A 17,856-nucleotide genomic window follows, 5' to 3' on the forward strand; every position below is an offset into this window, starting at 1 on the left:
AACCTTCAAAACATCAAATAAAATTTTTATTTTGCCCTACACATGTGCCCACTGTATAGTTAAGGTGCCATGAGTTAGGAAATGTAGGGGGGAAGGAGGGGAGCCCCAAAAAAATTTCGATCTTTTTCAGCCTATCACCCATAATGTAGAAAACACGCCAGCGTTTTTTGGGACTTAGAAAAAATTTTAACTTTTTTTGAAGCAATCCCTATCTACTCTATTGCGCTTCGCCTGGTCTGAGGTGGCGAAGGAAGTCTAGCGTAAAAGGTAGCGTTCAGTACACTGCGCGCGTTAGTGAATATGCGTAGTTACGTCCGTTGTGCAACCTCGACAGGCGTAAGGGTGTGAAGTAACACTAGCGAAGTTACGCCAGCGTCCGTTAGTGAATCGCCGAAGTAACGAAAATGCCCAACGCTAGCGTATTCACGCTAGCGTTAGGCACTTCGGCACTTCCACGCTTCGGCGCTTCGGCGCTTCGGCGCTTCGGCTCTTAGTGAATTTGCCCCTCTGTGTCTCCTATAAATAAACCCAATAACCCAGTTCCTTCTATGAATAAACCCAATAACCCAGTTCCTTCTATGATTAAACCCAATAACCCAGTTACACCCACGAATAAATCCAATAATCTGGTTCCTTCCATGAATTAAGCGAACAACCAGTTCCCCCATGAATAATCCCAAAAACCCAGTTCCTCCAAAACTTGCCGCCAGAGATGGTCCAAATCTTACAACTATATCTGTGCATCTGCCCATTGAACCTGCATCAGTCACATGGGAATCATGACGTCTCTGTTCTCCCCCACACCTCCCTCTTTTTCTCTAATGTAAGATGGGGGGCTATACAAGTAAACCTGGAACGTATGAGGCCCCAGGACCAATTTGAGACAGAGGAGGAGCAGTGGCACAGCACTGGATTTAGGGAATGAAGTGAGATAAATAACTGGGCACAAATGTCTTATAACTCTGCACAATTAACTCCCTGCACCCAACGAGGGTACCTGTCCTAAAATACCCAACAGCAGCAGATAAAAAGTTCCCACTATCCTGACTTTTGGGCGATTTGAGGGGTGTCCTGTTGGGAAGAGCAAATATTTAACTTTATGTTTTTTGTAATAAAATTGACATGATCATCTCTCTAAAGATTTGTGGGACACGGAACCTCAATTAGACTCTTAGGGCAGATATTGGTGCCGGAAGGGAATTCCAGTGCTGAGGGGGGTTACAGTGAAGCAATTGGCTTCTACAAGCACTGAAAGCTGACAGGTTACAGCCCACAGTGGGATATACACCCCCCCCCCCCCCCCAGGAACAATCCATGCAGCCCTTCGGGCCCCAAAGCCGCCTGCACTAACACTTATATTTACACTTGTCGAACACAGAACAAAAGGAGCTCAGTGGGGCAGAAAGGGTGGAATTATTGTAGGCAAGTGGGGCTGCTCAGGGTTTCTCTTGTTATTAAACATCACGTCCCATTGTTTTATCTCAGTGCAGGGGGGATTAGGGGGGCTCAGTTATAACAAGGGCCCTTGGGGTAGTTCAGCTGAGGTGAAAGACAAACAAGGTATTTAACCCCTGTGTTTCCTACTGCAGGTCGACTGCACCATCATCCCTTTAAAACTGGGCTCCTATAAAATTACACAGTGCTGGGCCTACAGGTAGGGTTGCCACCTGGCTGGTATTTTACTGGTCTGGCCGGTAAAAACGATGGTTGATCCCAATGTTATTAATAGGGAAAAAACATAAATATATAGGCAGGCCATAATTTTTTTCCATTAAATGTTTTAACCCTACCTACAGGTGAGAGCACCAAAAGCTGCTCAGCATCCACCCCCCCTCCACACCTCCCAATTGTCCCGTTTTTAGAGGGACAGTGCCTCTTTTGACAGCTCAACCCGCAGTCCCTCGTTTGTACTGAAAAGTCCCCTTTTTCACTGCACTGAACAGCCAGAAAACAAAACAAAGTTTCTAACTTAATTGGCTTTTTTGGCCGAGAGCGCAGAACTGCCACAGCAGCAGATAAGATACTTTTGTAATTTATGAGATAAGCAAATAAGTAATTGTAATAATATAAGATAACAGGTCCCTTGGGAAAAGTTAGACTCACAGCTTAAAGGGCAATTCACCTTCATTAGCAAAACTGAAAAAAAAAAACACAGAAATATGTTCAAACTTTCATAACCTGCCAAATTTTGTAAAATGAACCTGGTAATTGGGGGTGTGGCCACAAAAATGGGTGTGGTCAAAAAATTGCCGCACTACAACTTTCCCTCTTTTTATTTCCAAAATGTTGGGGGGTATGCACACACACACAGGGAGAGACAGCAGTGCATCAGCAAACTTGTAGTAGAACCAGGGTTGCCAGGTTGACGGTATATCATCCAAACTGGTCTACTAATTTAAAGCCCAGGCGGGTTTTGAAAGTACAAACTAGCCAAGGTACGGATTTGGGCTACATTTTGGGCCTTTGGCTGGTTTGTACTTTGAAAACCAGCTGAAGTTTTTTTACCCTAATGTGGCCAAACCTGTGTCTCCCAGTGCATGTTGGATAATGTAGTTTTTGTTTAACAATTTGGCAAGTTGTATGTAAGACTACAATACCCAGCGTGGGACTGACTTGTGTAGAAGTCGGGAGTTACCAGATTTTGGGCTCTGTACCCCAGTCTTCTGTCCCTCTTAAGCATTCTCGCATTATCTGGTGACTTTGCTCAATTTTCAGACAAATTTTGGGGCAAAAATCTGCCGCCACCAAAATGTCTAGAGGTTGAGCTGTTTTACCAATATTTATAAAATTGTATATGTATTAAGACCTTATGGCCCTATACCTCCTGGGCCCCCCCCCCTCTGTAGTTACGTCCCCTGGTGATGGGTGAATCTGTCTCATTTCGAAAATTTGAAAAAGGTGTATTCTCACATATATTCATTTATTTTTTTCACTCCACATATTGTGCTATTTTTGAGGCTACTTTTGAAGTAACTCTTGGCTAGTTTTGGGCTGGTTGTGTAGCTGATTTTAGCTGGTTTTAAAAATTAGGCCTGGCCACCCTGAGTAGAACCAAAACTAAGGGTTGGGAGAAGAGGTACATGCCCAGGTACTTACTGCCCCTGCCACCCTGTTTAACCCTTTTCATGAGCCTCTCCTGCTTATCCCTAGTTGTGACCCTGAAACCATCCTCCTGAACTTTGAACCTGAAATGCTCAGTGGAGCATTCTTCCATTGCATTGATCACTGCCTAGAAGTGGAGAAGCCGAACATGGGACAAACCTGATTGACATATGGACTGTAACCTCACCCACCAGCCTATAATGGCTGATCCGTCTGCGTATAGGGTTTCCCCCCTAATTTTTCATCTTCTATATTTTAACAGGTGGAAGGCCAGAGATTAAGCCCAGATTTGTGCTTCAAAGCAATGGCAGCAGCTGAGGGAACAAAGCAGCGGTTATTATTATAATACTCTTTAGTAATCTGGAACTCGGGCCCCATAACTGCTGTGCAGAAGATCTGTTGTTTTGGGGGCAAGGCTGTAATGGAGGGATAGTGTGTATAGTAAATCAAGCTGGGGCAGGATAGTGTCAGTAACACTTAATTTCATATTAATTTAACCTGCAACTTCCAGGAATTCTTGCGTGTAATATGCCAGGGAATACTGTGAGTTGTAATACAGTAAGAACTGGAGCATTGTAAGTTAGTTTATGTCATGGTCTCCAGAGGGGTCTTTTGCCCAAAGCCCCACAAGCACAGGGGTCACATCTCTAGCTGAGCGGCAGTGAACTCTTTGCACATAATGCGACCGATTCCTGCACCGGGACAGGGAGTTTATTAGGGCAAAGTGTGTGGGACACGGGGCAGATACCAACATGGTCATGAATACAAATTATCCCTGATATGCACACAGCTTTCCAGGAAATCACACGTGATCTAAGAATCTTTGGGACATTGCTGATTCATTTCTCAGAATGTGATGGCTCCTTTTCTGCTGTCATGGAGGAGTGTATTTCCTGGTATTAATGTCACTGTCTCTACTTCCTTTGCTTGGGGAAGTGTATTTCCTGGTACTCGTGTGACTGTCTCTACTTCCTTTGCATGGGGGAGTATATTTTCTGGTACTCATGTGTCTGACTCTACTTCCTTTGCACGGGGAAGTGTATTTTCTGGTACTCGTGTGATTGTATCTACTTCCTGTGCATGGGGTAGTGTATTTCTTGGTATTAGTGTGACTGTCTCTACTTCCTTTGCATGGGGAAGTGTATTTCCTGGTGCTAGTGTGACTGTCTCTACTTCCTTTGCATGGGGTAGTGTATTTCCTGGTACTCATGTGTCTGTCTCTACTTCCTTTGCATGGGGAAGTGTATTTCCTGGTACTCGTGTGATTGTCTCTACTTCCTGTGCATGGGGTAGTGTATTTCTTGGTATTAGTGTGACTGTCTCTACTTCCTTTGCATGGGGAAGTGTATTTCCTGGTACTCGTGTGACTGTCTCTACTTCCTTTGCATGGGGTAGTGTATTTCCTGGTACTCATGTGATTGTCTCTACTTCCTTTGCATGGGGCAGTGTATTTCCTGGTGCTAGTGTGACTGTCTCTACTTCCTTTGCATGGGGTAGTGTATTTCCTGGTACTCATGTGTCTGTCTCTACTTCCTTTGCATGGGGAAGTGTATTTCCTGGTACTCGTGTGATTGTCTCTACTTCCTGTGCATGGGGTAGTGTATTTCTTGGTATTAGTGTGACTGTCTCTACTTCCTTTGCATGGGGAAGTGTATTTCCTGGTGCTAGTGTGACTGTCTCTACTTCCTTTGCATGGGGTAGTGTATTTCCTGGTACTCATGTGATTGTCTCTACTTCCTTTGCATGGGGCAGTGTATTTCCTGGTGCTAGTGTGACTGTCTCTTCTTCCTTTGGGATATTCATGTGATTGCCTTTATTTCCTTTGCATGGGGAAGTACATTTCCTGGCACTCGTGTAACTTTCTCTACTTCCTTTGCCATCTTGGAAAGACACACGGTATTATATTTTTTAGCTAGGTTGAGTTTCCCTTTAAAATACCATGAGATGTGATACGGGGGGGGGGCTGGATACAGTATATATTAGTATTAAAAGGATTATTCACCTTTAAATTAACTTTTAGTAGAGACTGATATTCTGAGACAATTTGCAATTGGTTTTCGTTTTTTAATATTTATGGCTTTTGAGTTATTTAGCTTTTTATTCAGCAGCTCTCCAGTTTGCAATTTCAGCCATCTGGTTACTAGGATCCAAAAAATCCTAGCAACCATGCATTGATTTAAATGAGAGACTGGAATACGAGGGGGACCTGAATAGAAAGATGAGTAATAAAAAGTTGCAGTAACGATACATTTGTTGCCTTTCAGCATTTGTTTAAATGGGGTCAGTGAACCCCATTTAAAAGCTGGAGAGAGTAAAAAGAAGAAGACGATTTATTATCTATAATATAATATGAGAACTATAAAAAATAGATAATGAAGACCAATTGAAATGTTGCTTACAATTGTCAATTTTTAAATATACTAAAAGTTAACTTGAAGATGAACCACCCCTTTAACCCTTTTGACATACCATGGCCACAGTTTCTGGTACAGGATCCCTGTTTGTTTTGTTGCTCTGTCCCCCAAGGACCCTTGGGCTGATTCCATTGGTCAGGGACTGAATAAAAGAAAGGCTAAAGGTTCCCTGGAAGCAGATCCCATTAAATTACCACATCTGTGTTAAGGTAACCATACATGGAGAGATCCGCTCGTTTGGCGATGTCGCCAAATGAGCGGATCTCTCTCCGATATGCCCACCTTGAGGTGGGCAATATTGGGCTGATCCGATCGTGGACCCTAGGGTCCAACGATCGGATCCTAATGAATGGGAACGGGCGGTCGGATTGCGGGACCGTATCAGCGAACAGATGCGGCCGCGATCCGACAGGATTTTTAGTCCCATCCGATCGAGATCTGGCCGACTTTCGGGCAGATCTCGATCTGGGAAGCCTGTCGGGGGGCCCCATACACGGGCCAATAAGCTGCCGACTCGGTCTGTCGGCAGCTTTTATCGGCCCGTGTATGGCCACCTTTACTCGTGCCTGTAACCATTTCAGCATTGCCAAAGTAGGAGTCTAGACGGATGAAGCCCAAATCCAGGCGTAGAAAAACTTATAGAGAACCTTTTTAGGGACATTTTAGTAGAATGCATAGCAACCCCCTCACCATCACAATTTTTTTGTGAAACTGAGAAAGAAGAATTTGTCAGGAAAAAACGGCCATTGACTTTAATGCATTTGGACAAAAAAAGTTGCCAGAATCTTTGGTGGATAGACCTCTGCAAGCACTTTGGTGGTTATACCCGATTCTTAGACCTCCTTCCTCCGCTTTGCCAAAAATTTGTAGAGATATACTATCCTGTGCTGACCATTATCTGCGCTTGAACCCAAATTTGATCTCCCGGGAAGGTCCCCTTACCCCAATTGTGGGGAACCCTGGTTTTCCCCCGGGAATGGCCTCTGCAGGCTTTCTGGATAGGGGGCGCACTGAGCATTTTGCATGTTTCCATGTAATGGAGAAAAATACTTTACTGCCGCTTTCTAAGCTTTGCTCAGGGAGCTCGGACTCCTTTTTGGCTAAGTTTAAATATAACCAACTTCAACACTGGCTGTGTTCCCCCCAAAATAAGAAAGTGAGATCTACACCTTCTACACCATTTGAGGAACTGTGTTTAGCAAAAGTTCCACTGAAACACCTTATCTCCACGCTTTATAAGCTTATAGAGTCTATTGGCAGACTAGACCTACCTAAATTTACTAAAAAATGGGAACGTGAATTACAGGTAGAGTTTACTCGAGATCAATGGAACACAAGTAGAGATGTCGCGAACTGTTCGCCGGCGAACTTGTTCGCGCGAACATCGGGTGTTCGCGCTCGCCGGAAGTTCGCGAACGTCGCGCGACGTTCGCCATTTTGGGTTCGCCATTGTTGGCGCTTTTTTTTGCCCTCTCACCCCAGACCAGCAGGTACATGGCAGCCAATCAGGAAGCTCTCCCCTGGACCACTCCCCTTCCCTATAAAAACCGAAGCCCTGCAGCGTTTTTTCACTCTGCCTGTGTGTGCTGAAGAGATAGTGTAGGGAGAGAGCTGCTGCCTGTTAGTGATTTCAGGGACAGTTGAAAGTTTGCTGGCTAGTAATCGTTTTGATACTGCTCTGTTATTGGAGGGACAGAAGTCTGCAGGGGTTTGAGGGACATTTTAGCTTAGGTAGCTTTGCTGGCTAGTAATCTACCTTCTACTGCAGTGCTCTGTATGTAGCTGCAGTGGGCAGCTGTCCTGCTTCTGATCTCATCTGCTGACTGCTGCAATAACAGTAGTCCTTGTAAGGACTGCTTTTATTTATTTTTTTGTTGTTTTACTACTACTACTACTACTACTACTATAAGAGCCCAGTGCTATTAGTCTAGCAGTGTTGGGGAGTGGGACTGGTGTGCTAATCTGCTGCTCCTAGTAGTTCAGCAGCACCAACTTTAATTTTTTTTTTTAATATTCATTTTTTTTTATTTTACTTTTTTTATTTACTACCGCTGTAGTAGTGTATAAGTTGACCTTTTAGGCATTATTTGCCCTGTAGGCATTATTTGCACACTGTTTTCTTCAACCCGCCATCGAGCTGTGTGACCTTGTTCCCATTCTGTCTAAATATCCATAATATTACCGTCTCCAGAAAAAACACCGGAGTCACTTTTTTCAAGCAGCATTCATATATTTTACGTAATCCGTATCCACCGCTGTAGTAGTGTATACGTTGGCCTTGTAGGCATTATTTGCACACTGTTTTCTTCAACCCGCCATCGAGCTGTGTGACCTTGTTCCCATTCTGTCTAAATATCCATAATATTACCGTCTCCAGAAAAAACACCGGAGTCACTTTTTTCAAGCAGCATTCACATATTTTACGTAATCCGTATCCACCGCTGTAGTAGTGTATACGTTGGCCTTGTAGGCATTATTTGCACACTGTTTTCTTCAACCCGCCATCGAGCTGTGTGACCTTGTTCCCATTCTGTCTAAATATCCATAATATTACCGTCTCCAGAAAAAACACCGGAGTCACTTTTTTCAAGCAGCCATAATATATTTTACGTAATCCGTATCCACCGCTGTAGTAGTGTATACGTTGGCCTTGTAGGCATTATTTGCACACTGTTTTCTTCAACCCGCCATCGAGCTGTGTGACCTTGTTCCCATTCTGTCTAAATATCCATAATATTACCGTCTCCAGAAAAAACACCGGAGTCACTTTTTTCAAGCAGCCATAATATATTTTACGTAATCCGTATCCACCGCTGTAGTAGTGTATACGTTGGCCTTGTAGGCATTATTTGCACACTGTTTTCTTCAACCCGCCATCGAGCTGTGTGACCTTGTTCCCATTCTGTCTAAATATCCATAATATTACCGTCTCCAGAAAAAACACCGGAGTCACTTTTTTCAAGCAGCATTCATATATTTTACGTAATCCGTATCCACCGCTGTAGTAGTGTATACGTTGGCCTTGTAGGCATTATTTGCACACTGTTTTCTTCAACCCGCCATCGAGCTGTGTGACCTTGTTCCCATTCTGTCTAAATATCCATAATATTACCGTCTCCAGAAAAAACACCGGAGTCACTTTTTTCAAGCAGCATTCATATATTTTACGTAATCCGTATCCACCGCTGTAGTAGTGTATACGTTGGCCTTGTAGGCATTATTTGCACACTGTTTTCTTCAACCCGCCATCGAGCTGTGTGACCTTGTTCCCATTCTGTCTAAATATCCATAATATTACCGTCTCCAGAAAAAACACCGGAGTCACTTTTTTCAAGCAGCATTCATATATTTTACGTAATCCGTATCCACCGCTGTAGTAGTGTATACGTTGGCCTTGTAGGCATTATTTGCACACTGTTTTCTTCAACCCGCCATCGAGCTGTGTGACCTTGTTCACATTTTGTCTAAATATTGATAATATTATCGTCTCTAGAAAAACCACTTGAGTTACTTTTTTTCAAGCAGCATTCATATATTTTACGTAATCCGTATCCACCGCTGTAGTAGTGTATACGTTGACCTTGTAGGCATTATTTGCACACTGTTTTCTTCAACCCGCCATCGAGCTGTGTGACCTTGTTCACATTTTGTCTAAATATTGATAATATTATCGTCTCTAGAAAAACCACTTGAGTTACTTTTTTTCAAGCAGCATTCATATATTTTACGTAATCCGTATCCACCGCTGTAGTAGTGTATACGTTGACTTTGTAGGCATTATTTGCACAGTGTTTTCTTCAACCCGCCATCTAGCTGTGTGTATTATCGTTTCCAGAAAAACCAACTGAGTTTTTGTTGTTGTTGTTGTTTTTTTAAAAATAATGCCAGGCAAAGGCAGGCCGCCACGCAGAGGCCGTGCTAGGGGCCGTGCTGCTATGCAATCCTGTGGCCCTAGCAAATTGCCCAGTTTTAAAAAGCCAATGACCCTGAACTCCCAAAATGCTGAAGAGGTAGTTGACTGGCTTACACAGCACACCCCATCCTCTACCGTTTCTAACTTTACCACAACATCCTCCTCATCCTCCACTGCTATGGCCACCCCACGTAACACTTCCTCCACCACCGGTGCCCCTTCTTCACTGGGGTCAGAGGAGTTATTTTCCAATGAGTTTCTTGAACTGAGTAATGCGCAACCATTATTGCCAGAAGAAGATGAAGGAGATGAGGACCTTACACCAGATTTAATTCTGGCAGAGAACACGATAGAGATGGACATAATGAGTGATGAGGAGGAGGTCCCCGCTGCTGCTTCCTTCTGTGATGTGTCAGAAGAAATTGATGCATCTGAGGAGAATGATGATGAGGAGATTGATGTTTTGTGGGTGCCTAGTAGAAGAGAGCAAGAGGAGGGTAGTTCAGATGGAGAGACGGAGAGTCAGAGAGGCAGTAGGAGAATAAGACTTAGAAGAAGCAGGGAGGACAGCCCGCAGGGATCAGTAGGGCAACAACATGTATCGGCACCTGTGTTCAGCCGGCCAACGCACCCGCCATTGCCGCCAATACCGCCAACTCCGCCAACTTCTACTGTTACCGCCAGATCGCACACTTCCAAAAAGTCAGCAGTGTGGGATTTTTTTAATGTGTGTGCCTCTGACAAAAGCATTGTAATTTGCAATGAGTGCAGTCAGAAACTGAGCCTTGGTAAGCCCAACAGCCACATAGGTACAACTTCTATGCGAAGGCACATGAGCGGCAAGCACAAAGCACTTTGGGAGCAACACCTCAAAGGCAACAGGCAAACTAAAAGCCACACTCCTTCTGGTCCAGCATCTTACTGCTCTACCTCTGCTCTCCTTGACCCGTCTGAACCACCCTCCACTCCGCCTTCCACCTTGACCACCTGTTCCCATTCCCAGTCATCTGCCACCAGCCAAGTTTCTGTGAAGGCCATGTTTGAGCGTAAGAAGCCAATGTCTGACTGTCACCCCCTTGCCCGGCGTCTGACAGCTGGCTTGTCTGCACTCTTAGCCCGCCAGCTTTTACCATACCAGCTGGTGGACTCTGAGGCCTTCCGCAAATTTGTAGCAATTGGGACACCGCAGTGGAAGGTACCCAGCCGCAATTTTTTTTCTAAAAAGGGAATACCACACCTGTACCAACATGTGCAGAGCCAAGTTACCGCATCTCTGTCACTTAGTGTTGGGCCAAAGGTCCATATGACTACTGACGCATGGTCCTCCAAGCATGGTCAGGGCAGGTATGTCACCTACACTGCCCACTGGGTGAACTTGGTAATGGCTGGGAAGCAGGGAATGGGTAGCTCAACAACAACAGTGGAGTTGGTGTCACCGCCACGGATTGCACGCGGTTCTGCCACCACCTCTACTCCTCCATCGCTCTCTACCTCGTCTTCTTCTTCTTCTTACTCTGCTGCTGGGTCCTCCTTCTCCTCCTCCACACCTGTGCACCCCCAGCTCCCCCTAGGCTATTCGACGTGCCAGGTACGCCGTTGTCACGCTGTCTTGGGGATGACGTGCCTGGAAAGCAAAAACCATACCGGATCTGTACTCCTGTCATCTCTGCAGTCACAGGCCGATCGGTGGCTGACCCCACACCAACTGCAGATCGGAAAAGTGGTGTGTGACAATGGAAGCAATCTGTTGGCAGCGTTGAGACTAGGCAATTTAACACATGTGCCCTGCATGGCACATGTGTTAAATTTAATAGTCCAACGTTTTGTCTCCAAGTACCCAGGATTCCAGGACGTTCTCACCCAGTCCAGAAAGGTGTCGGCCCATTTCAGACGTTCCTACACAGCCATGGCACGCCTTGCTGACATTCAGCAGCGCTACAACATGCCAGTCAGGCGTTTGATTTCTGACAGCCAGACTCGCTGGAATTCAACGCTCCTTATGTTGGAACGTCTGCTGCAACAACAAAGGGCCGTCAACGAGTACCTTTTTGAACTGGGTGGTAGGACTGGATCTGCACAGCTGGGGATTTTTTTCCCCCGTTACTGGGTGCTTATGCGCGATGCCTGCAGGCTCATGCGACCTTTTGAAGAGGTGACAAATATGGTCAGTCGCACCGAAGGCACCATCAGCGACCTAATACCCTTCGCTTTCTTCCTGGAGCGTGCCGTGCGACGAGTGACAGATGAGGCTGTAGACCAGCGTGACGAGGAGCTGGAAGCGCACGATTTCTGGTCGGAATCACCAGAACGAACCCAGGCACCTGCTGCAACGCAGGGAGAGGTGCCAGAAGTGGAGTCAGAGGAGGAAGGTGGCTTTGTGGAGGAGGAGGAGGAGGACCAACAGGAGCAGGCTTCCCAGGGGGCTAGTGGTGACCTTTTGGGGACCCCTGGTCTTGTACGTGGCTGGGGGGAGGAGACCGTGGATGATGCAGTCCTTGATAATGAGGAAGCGGAGATGGATAGCTCTGCATCCAACCTTGTGAGAATGGGGTCTTTCATGCTGTCATGCCTGTTGAAGGACCCCTGTATCAAGAGGCTTAAGGAGAAGGACCTGTACTGGGTCACAACGCTACTAGACCCTCGGTACAAGCATAAAGTGTCAGAAATGTTACCAACATACCACAAGTCCGAAAAGATGCGGCATTTACAAACCAGCCTGCAAAACATGTTGTACAATGCTTTTAAGGGTGATGTCACTTCAGGAACTCATCAACATTCCAGGGGCAGAGGTGCCAGTAATCCTGCCACGAGCACACCTGCAAGGACAAAGCCCTTTGGCCAGTCTGTAACGTCAGACATGCAAATGTTTTTCTGTCCAAGGCAGCGCCACAACCCTTCTGGATCCACCCTCAAAGAACGCCTCGACCGGCAGGTAGCGGACTACCTGGCATTAACTGCAGATATCGACACTCTGAGGAGCGATGAACCCCTGGACTACTGGGTGCGCAGGCTTGATCTGTGGCCAGAGCTGTCACAATTTGCCATGAACCTCTTGTCTTGCCCAGCCTCAAGTGTGCTCTCAGAAAGGACCTTCAGTGCAGCAGGAGGGATTGTAACTGAGAAGAGAACTCGCCTAGGTCACAAAAGTGTCGATTACCTGACCTTTATTAAAATGAATGAGGGGTGGATCTCGGAGGGTTACTGCACGCCGGAAGACTTGTTCTGACTTCTATGCAGCTGTCCTTCTCTTCAAGCCTCATGACTCCACACACAGCTGTCCTTTAGCGTCCTCCTCCTCCCTCCGCCACCGTTACAAACTAGGGTGCAAACCCTACTGGTTTAATTTTTTCTGGCCTCTGTGCTTCAGTGGCTGCAACCAAAAAAATGCATATTTTCTGCATTTATATGGCATAATTTTTCTGGCCTCTGTGCTTCAGTGGCTGCAACCAAAAAAATTTATATTTTCAGCATTTATATGGCATAATTTTTCTGTCAACTGTGCTTCAGTGGCTGCGACCAAAAAATGCATATTTTCTGCATTTATATGGCATAATTTTTCTGGCCTCTGTGCTTCAGTGGCTGCAACCAAAAAAATTTATATTTTCAGCATTTATATGGCATAATTTTTCTGGCAACTGTGCTTCAGTGGCTGCGACCAAAAAAATGACTATTTTCAGCATTTATATGGCATATTTTTTCTGGCCTCTGTGCTTCAGTGGCTGTGGCCAAAAAAACTGGGCAAACAATGCCTACAAGGTCAACGACGTTGACCTTGTAGGCATTGTTTGCCCAGTTTTTTTGGCCACAGCCACTGAAGCACAGAGGCCAGAAAAAATATGCCATATAAATGCTGAAAATAGTCATTTTTTGCCATACGTTGACTCAACGTATATGGCAAAAAATGACTATTTTCAGCATTTACGTGACATATTTTTTCTGGCAACTGTGCTTCAGTGGCTGCAACCAAAAAAACTGGGCAAACAATGTCTACAAGGTCAACGTATGGCGAAAAATTACTATTTTCAGCATTTATATGGCATATTTTTTCTGGCAACTGTGCTTCAGTGGCTGCGTCCAAAAAAACTGGGCAAACAATGTCTACAAGGTCAACGTATGGCGAAAAATGACTATTTTCAGCATTTATATGGCATATTTTTTCTGGCAACTGTGCTTCAGTGGCTGCGTCCAAAAAAACTGGGCAAACAATGCCTACAAGGTCAACGTATGGCAGTTGTTTAAAGAGAACAGTAGATTACTAGCCAGCAAAGCTACCTAAGCTAAAATGTCCCTCAAATCCCTGCAGACTTCTGTCCCTCCAATACAGAGCAGTATCAAGCAGATTACTAGCCAGCAAACTTACTATCATCTGTCCCTGAAATCACTAACAGCTCTCCCCCTACACTATCTCTTCCAAGCACACACAGGCAGATTTTTCAGATACATTTTTGCCCTTGATCCCCCTCTGGCATGCCACTGTCCAGGTCGTTGCACCCTTTAAACAACTTTAAAATCATTTTTCTGGCCAGAAATGTCTTTTCTAGATGTTAAAGTTCGCCTTCCCATTGAAGTCTATGGGGTTCGCGAACCGTTCGCGAACCGCTCGCATTTTTGCGCAAGTTCGCGAATATGTTCGCGAACTTTTTTTCCGACGTTCGCTACATCCCTAAACACAAGTTTCCTTTTAACACATAAATTCTCAGTTGCTTGCAGAACGCAATAAACTAATTACAAAATCCTCTCTAGATGGTATAAATGCCCAAATGTTTTACATAAAATTTTTCCGTCGGTGTCAGAGCTTTGTTGGAGATGTGCTGAGGCGGTTGGCACCCCTTTGCACATCTGGTGGCAATGCCACTTACTTGTTCCTTTCTGGAAAATGGTGTTTCAGGTTATTAAAAAGGTGGAGGGTGTTGATCTCCCATTTGACCCTGCTATTGGACTTCTGTCAATGCTGTCTGGTCCTGTGACTCCACATAAGAAATCTCTAACAGGATATTGTTTGAGTGCGGCCAGAACGGTGATACCCCGTCATTGGCGATCGGTAATCACACCTTCGATTGCAGAATGGTATACAGAAATGGGCTCAATTATGCGCATGGAGGAACTCTTATGCTTTGCACAAGGTCGACAGGATAGTTATGTGCGGACATGGTCCACTTGGGTAACATTTATGGCGACCATGCCTCCGATGTAATCCCGCCCGGACTGGGGCTACTACTACCACTATAACCTCGCTGGTACTTGCATAGATACATATTCGGTATTATGACAGACATGTGTTTTGATTAGGATTTGGCTGAGCACCTCTTCTACTGTTTCCTCACTTTTCTCTTCTTTTCTCTCGTCTTTGTCTTCTTCCTTTTTTTTTTTTTTTTTTTTTATTATTATTTTTTTTTCACTGGCTTGGAGTATAACTGAATCCTATTGAGGTTGTTTATTGCTATTCCTATCTCGGTACTATTGTATAAATTACCAGGTGATTATTAGTACTACATAGGCAAGTCATACTTCCAGTTTCACAGACCAGGACTGATTCTATCTAGTGGACGCCTAGATTAGTAACTGAGATAATGTGTTTATATAATTGATCTGATGCTTTTGCTTCATTTTATTGTGCGCTATTTCTTTGACACACTTTGTATGAGAAATTATTGGATTCAATGTACTTGCTATGTGAATATTTTTGTTCTTTCCTTTTTCTGTATATGATAATGCTTGTTTCTTAAATAAAGAATATATAAAAAAAAAAAAAAGTCGCCAGAATTAAAAAACGCCCATTGACTTTAATGCATTAGGACAAAAGAGTCGCCAGAAGAAAAAAACGCCCATTGACTTAAATGCATTAGGACAAAAGCATTGCCATAATGAAAAACTCCATTAGGACAAAAAAGTCGCCATAAGAACAAATGCTCATTGACCTCGTGAGGCAACTTCGGGTGGCTTCGGAAAGCGATTCATATGCTGTCCCGCCAGCGATTCATATTCTTGCCAGCGGGAAAGCATTTAAGGGAGATTAGTCACCAGCAGTAGAGAAGATTTGTCGCTGGGCGACTAATCCCCCAGTCTGCCTCCACCTTAATGCATTAGGACAAAAAAGTCGCCAGAAGAAAAAACCCCATTGACTTTAATGTATTTGGAGTGAGAAAAATTGTTGCAAATTTACGCCGTTTTGGGAATTTTTCAGCAAACGAAATGGGACATTTTGTTCTATACAAAATGAAAACTCAAGGGCATATCTGCAGTTGGTCAGTTTTATCTTTTCAGGATAATATGTGTGATATAATGAATGTTAATGACGGATACTGGTGGAAGGAATTTCGGAGCACCCTGGGGTACAATAAAAGTTTGCAGAACAGAATAAAAAAGTATGAAATAGTGCAGAATTTTCACAGAAATCCCCCCTCTTCGCCAATGTTGATCACCCAACAAAAATGTTTCTCCAGATCCCACCCAACCCATAAAAGGTTAATTGGCAAATACAGGGTCAGGAGCCGTTTCATGGGCCATATCCTCGTTACCCTGGGCTTTTGTAACGAGCTGGTGACCCTGATCGACAGGGCAGCAATGGTGGGGCAGATTTTCCCATTTAGCATTTAGACAAAGGTTTAACTGGGGACAGTTACTAAATGAGAGAAATGATCACGGGAGAAAGACAATTATATAAAAATGATAATAAATGTTATTGGGTCTTAATATTATTTTTATTTATAATCAACATATTCCACAGTGTCCAATAAATAGGTGCATACAATGAACATACAGTACATAACACACACAAAAATAAAAGCCAATACAAGAGGTAAAGAAGACCCTATAGAGCTTGCAATCTAATCATTTAAGGTTAACCCTTTTAGTGCTGGCTTGTCCTTGAGCCCATAGAATTGTGAGTAAATGCAAGAAATGAGAATGGGCTGTGGGTGTGATGCAGTTCAGCTACACATGAGGGGGCAGGTATGACATTACTCATGTATATACCCACACACGGCAGTACTTTACAAATAATAATATAGATGTAGTTTTTGTACTTTTTTCACCACATTAAAATGCCTGAGCTTCCACAGCCAGGGATACATTATATCAATTAGAGAAGGAAAGGATGGGGCAGCCAAGACCAAGGGTACATTGTATCAGTGAGAGAAGGAAAGGGCGGAGCAATCAAGGCCAGGGGCACATTGTATCAGTGAGAGAAAGAAAGGGCGGAGCAATCAAGGCCAGGGGCACATTGTAACAAGGAGAGAAGGAAAGGGGGGAGCAATCAAGGCATGGGGCACATTGTAACAAGGAGAGAAGGAAAGGGGGGAGCAAGCAAGGCATGGGGCACATTTTAACAAGGAGAGAATGAAAAGGTGGAGCAATCAAGGCATGGGGCACATTTTAACAAGGAGAGAAGGAAAAGGTGGAGCAATCAAGGCCAGGGGCACATTGTAACAAGGAGAGAAGGAAAAGGTGGAGCAATCAAGGCCAGGGGCACATTGTAACAAGGAGAGAAGGAAAAGGTGGAGCAATCAAGGCCAGGGGCACATTGTAACATGGAGAGAAGGAAAAGGTGGAGCAATCAAGGCCAGGGGCACATTGTAACAAGGAGAGAAGGAAAAGGTGGAGCAATCAAGGCCAGGGGCACATTGTAACATGGAGAGAAGGAAAAGGTGGAGCAATCAAGGCCAGGGGCACATTGTAACAAGGAGAGAAGGAAAAGGTGGAGCAATCAAGGCCAGGGGCACATTGTAACAAGGAGAGAATGAAAGGGGGGAGCAATCAAGGCCAGGGGCACATTTATCAAAGAGAGAAGGAAAAGGTGGAGCAATCAAGACCAGGGGCACATTGTAACAAGGAGAGAAGGAAAAGGTGGAGCATCCAGGGTCAGGAATGACCTTGTTACCTACTTACCTGCCCCTCCCCCGTGTCTATGTAACAGGTATTATAACAGATAAGGGGGTTAATGAACTTGTGTCCCCTTTAAAACCACATGTTCCAGTCCAAATATTGACTAGCTAAGACATTCATCTGCAGAAATCCAGTACAGTACAACATGCATTTGGTTTAGCCATTAACTCCCCGTGGATTGGGCACATGTGCCATTAGAGGTATGAGCAGGTGTCACTATGGGGTTAAAGTATATACAGAGGGAATGGATATACACAGTATATACTCAGGCAGATGCACAGGGCCGGGTGCTGAGCAAGACTCCAGCCTGGGGAGCACAGAGCCACAAGGCACATGACAGGCCTGTCGAAGGGAAGGGGATAGAGGTCACTTTGCCTTTATATCAAGCTCAGCGGACATCACAGGGATCTTATAATCCACTTCCCTCTGGTTCGCTGCCTGTGAAAGCGGCTTTGAACCAGGGGCCATTAAATAGAGAGCAGTCAGGCTGCAGGTGATTGGTTACCCATGGTCCTGTGCATCTCCACTCTGCACAGGGGTCAC

Source organism: Xenopus laevis, chromosome 5S (genome assembly GCF_017654675.1).
Source record: "Xenopus laevis strain J_2021 chromosome 5S, Xenopus_laevis_v10.1, whole genome shotgun sequence".
Classification (NCBI taxonomy): Eukaryota; Metazoa; Chordata; class Amphibia; order Anura; family Pipidae; genus Xenopus; species Xenopus laevis.